Below are 5,000 nucleotides of genomic sequence, written 5' to 3'. Positions count from 1 at the left end.
TTTTGAATTATTTTTTTCTTCTTCTGTTCTTTTGATTTCCACTTTTTCTCGCCTTCTTCTATCTCTCCTTATTCTCCTTCTTTTCTACATATTTATCTAATTTTTATTCCTATTCTTATTATTATTATTATCATTTCTACCTTATTGATCTTATTCCTATCCGTATTATTCTTGTTCTTGCTTTTCTCATTCTTGTTCATGTCGTATTCTTATACTAATTCTTATTCCTATTCTTACTCTTGTCCATTATAATCATTACTAATATCGTTATCATTATCATCATCATCATCAAGGGGCTAATGCCGACGGGGGCGCATGGCCGCATCCACGAGGGTCCTTCATGGCGAGTCTCCAGGCAGGCCCTTAGCTCATCTCTAACTCCTCGCGACAGATCTGGTCGAGCTGCCCAAGCCATGACCCCTTAGGTCGTCCCATGGGCCTCCTCCACCCAGGATTGTCTCGCAAAGAGACAACCTGATGGGTAGGGTTATCCACAAGGAAATTAGCTAGGTGCCCATATATTCTGAGTTGGCGATCCCAGATTATGCAAGTAACAGGTCCCAGGCCAGTCTCACGGCGTAGCCATCGGTTGGACACATGGTCCTGCCTACTGTACCCCCTAATCCGGCAAAATGATTTGTTACAAAAGGCATCTAGACAAGACTCCATGGCACTAGATAGCGTCCAGGTTTCGCCTCCATACAGCAAAACTGTCAGTATCAAGGCCTTGAAGACACGTAGCTTGGCCCTTCTGCATAGGCAGTGACATCTCCTAATGCTCTTGTTGATTGAGTCATAGCTCCTGTTGCCAGACGAATCCATCAACTGCTTCTTGGTCTGACAGCCCGGATTCCCCTAACAGCCCCCGAAAGTTCTGTATCTTGGTCTTAGTCCAGGAGACCTCTAGGCACAAGAGCTTCACCTCATTGCTAAATGTATCAAGAGCCACCACCAGTGATTCCAGAAACTCAGATAGGATAGCAACATCAGCAAAATCAAGGTCTGAGACCTTGATATTGCCCATTGTTGCTCCACACTGACTTTGGATAGTAGATCTACCCATTATCCAGTCAATGCAGGTGTTGAAAAGTGAATTAACAGGGAGGAAGTTCGACTTCAGTACCGGTATAGAGACTTTCTATTAGGCCAATAATCCGCGTCGGAATTCCCGTCGATGCACCGAGTTAAACGCCTTTTTGAGGTCGATGTAGGATGCAAGCAACCCACGACAAACTCACGACGGTGTTCCACAACTACCCAAAGTGCTAGGATACGGCCTAACGTGGAATTGCTAGGAGTGAATCCAGACAGCTCCAGTCTCTGGTGCCGTAGTAGGTGTTCACGGACCTGTTTCAGAAGAATGTGGGCGAAAACTTTGCCTGGTATACTGAGCAGTGTAATGCCACGGTAGTTGCTACAGTCCCAACGATCCCTTTTCCCCTTTCAGAGAGGGATGACCATGCCCCTCAACAGGCCAGGGGGAATGGCACTAGACTGCCAGATGGCAGTCAAGACTGCATGCAAGCCCCAACCCATAGGTTCACTCCCTGCCTTTAGCAGTTCAACAGCGATATCACATATGCCTGTAGCTTTCCCACTCTTCAGCTTAGAAATCGCCATCCTAACCTCAGTTAGGGTAGGGGGTTCCTCGCTGATGGGTGAATCCAGCACAGGTATTGTGATACCACTTGCATCTAAGCTAACTGTTGGAAGGTCTACCTGGTATAGCTGCTCAAAACACTCAACCCAACGTTCACGAACCCCAACATGATTTGTCCATCCACTCAGTGGTCATCTACGAGGAGGGCTTAGAGTTCAGTTTTCTCAGGGCTTGGTAGGCAGGGCGAAGGTCGTTTACCAAGAAATGGCCTTCAACCTCCTCAGCAAGATTCCTGATGAACTGTTCCTTGTCCCTTTTCAGCAGTGTCCAAGCCCTATGCACCAAGGAACGGGTGCAAGTCCTGACTGCCATTCAGCCAAGCCATGTGACTTGCTTCAGTGGCCTCCAATGTCTCCAAGGGGATGGAATTCTTCCTTGCCCTTGGGTGGTCGAGTGTTTCGTGTTTGAAGGATTCCCACAGATCCATCAGATTATCAGGCTCTGTGAATCGATCAGAGACTGCTGTGGCGAACCCTCTGGCACACTCCTCCTCCCTCAATCTCTCCAAGTGAAACACCCCAGAGTGGTATAGGAGTTTTGAAGTGGACCTGTAGGATAGCCAGCATCAGTCAGTGTCACAGAACACGGCACTCCGGTAAACCTTGGATCCTTCATTGCGTGCTAACAAGAATGTGGTCGATCTCCTTGGCCACTGTACCCGTATCGCTATACCATGTCCAGCGAATCGGGTTGGAGCGCCGATACCGGGAGCCAGAAATCCTCATTCTCTAGGACCTAGCAAAGTCCCGGAGAAGAAGGTTGTTCTTACTGCTGGGATCAGCTCCCGAGCCATGGAGGCCGACAGACATTTCGTAGCCAGCTCAATCACAGCCGGATACAGCATTGAAATCGCCCAGAACAATGTGAATATCTCGCCAGGGACAATTGTCTGCCAAGGGTACGAGTTTGGCATAGAACGCTTCTTTCACATCGAGTCTGCAGACATCGATAGAAGCGTACACAGCAATAAGAGACACGAAGCCAAAAGCATGCTTCAGTCTCAGTGCCATAATACACTCATCATCCCATCTATATGCAAAGAGTGTATATATATTTTGTATATATATATATATATATATATATATATATATATATATATATATATATATATATATATATATATAATATTTATATATATATATAATACATATAATATATAATATATATATATATATATATTATATATATATATATATATATATATATATATATATATATTATTATATTATATATATATATATATATTATACATCATATATATATATACATAATACACAAACACATATATATATATATATATATATATATATATATATATATATATATATATATATATATAATATATATGTTGTGTGTGTGTGTGTGTTAGTGTTATGTTGGATGTGTGTAGTAAGTGTTGTTGTGTGTGTACTCTTGGTATATAGAAAATCTGCAAAAAAGTAGTGAGTAATAATAGGAAAAGACGAATAAAAGAGAGTGAGTGAAAGAGAGAGAGAGAGAGAGACAGAGAGAGAGAGAGACAGACAGACAGACAGACAAACAGAAAATTAATGGACATGCGTGGTAGAAAAGGGTAAGTATATATCCCATCGATTACCTAACATCAGCAAAGTTAATTTTCAAAATAATTGTTCTCGACTGACTGATGAATGAAAATGGACCAATGCAATATATACATTGATCTGATACGCAAGCATGCAATACAACTGAACTTAATAAATATGCATCTGATGTGCATTGATGTAATATATATGCAAATACGAGCAAAAACAAGGCAGCACACTCAAGGTTCTCATCAGCCTATCGCACCATGAGTATGAGTATTTACTCATTAACTCGTATCAGGCGTGTCTCATATCCAGTATATTCACTTGCCTTTGCGATTCTGAGATATACCCGTAGTTTCGGCGTCTTCATTAACCTGTGATCACCCCCCCCCCTATCCACTATTCACTTTCTCTTCTTTATCCTCCTTTCTTTCTTTTCTGTTTTTTTTCTGTCTTTCTTTCTTTCTCCTCTCTCTCTTTTTCTGTCTCTAGCCTTTGCTGCTCCTCTTCTCTTCTCTCTCTCCTTCTATTTTTCTTTTTCTTTTTCCTGTCTCTCTTCTCTTTCTTTCTGTCTCCTCTCTTCTCTCTTTTTCTAATTCTCTCTCTTTTCTCTGCCCTTCCACCTCCCCTCTTCTCTGTCCTCTCCCTCTTCCCTATCCTTCTGTCTCCCCTCTTTCCTCCTCCTATCTCTCTTCTCTATCTTTCTCTCTCCTCCTTGTCCTCTTTCTTTTCTTTATCCTTCTATCTCCCCTGTTTGCTGCCCACCCTCTCTCCTCTATCTTTCCGTTTCCTGTTCTCTCTGTCTTTTCAAACCTTCTCTCTCCCCTCTCTCCTTCTGCTTTCTCTCTGTTTCCCCTCTTTTATGTTCTCTCTTTCTTATGTATTTTTTGTTTTCTTCTCTTCTATCCCATCTGTGCTCTTCCCTTTCCTCCGATTCTCAGTTGCCATCCCCTCTTTGCCTTCTTTTCCTCCCGAGCTTCACATTGCGCTCCCGTTTTTCTCTTGTCGGCTCTCTCATCTCCTTTCTTCCCTCTAGGGCCTCCCTTCTCATTCAGTCTCTCCCCTTACATCCTCTCTCCCTCTTCTGTTTCCCCTTTCACTCCTCTTCACTGATTTGCATCCTCTTTCCTCCTCCTCTTTCCCTTTTCACTTCTTTGCTTTCCACTCAACTCTCCTCTCTAGCATCTTTCTTTCCCCTTTCTCTTATCTCCCTTCTCCCCTCTCCTTTCCCTCGTTTCCTCTCCCCTTCTCCCCTTCTTGCCCCATTTTTTCTCCCCTTATATCCCCTCAGCTATTTCCCCCACCTTCCCTATCATCCCCACCTTTCCTCCCCTAAACATCCTCCTATCTCCCCTACCACTCTCCTTCCCCTTATTTTCCCTCCCTCTCTTCCCTATATCTTCTCTCTTCCCTTCTCCCCTATTCCCTGTACCCACTCCCTTCTCTTCCACCCGCACTCCCCTCCCTCCAGTCCCCCTCCACTCTTCCACTCCCCCTCCCCTCTCATCCACTCCCCCTCCGCTCTCTTTCCATCACCTTCCCCCAACTCCTCTCCCCCTCCCCCAATCTCCCTCATTCCCGCTCCCCTCCCTGCCGACAGAGCGAGGGCCAGATCCTATCGCCGAACGCTGCCATAAGTCTCACTTAGCTGGAAATAGCAAGCCTTTTAATCACGTTTCGTAATCCATCACTCGGTCCGCCCGGCGCGTCATAGGGCTGCATGCGGAGGTTATCGCGGAAGTTCTGCTGGGAATTGGAGAGAGAGAGGGACGGAGGGAGGGAGAGAGAGAGAG

This window comes from Penaeus monodon, chromosome 3 (genome assembly GCF_015228065.2).
Source record: "Penaeus monodon isolate SGIC_2016 chromosome 3, NSTDA_Pmon_1, whole genome shotgun sequence".
Lineage (NCBI taxonomy): Eukaryota > Metazoa > Arthropoda > Malacostraca > Decapoda > Penaeidae > Penaeus > Penaeus monodon.
The sequence above is the reverse complement of the archived record's forward strand: the minus strand, read 5'-3'. Positions refer to the sequence as shown.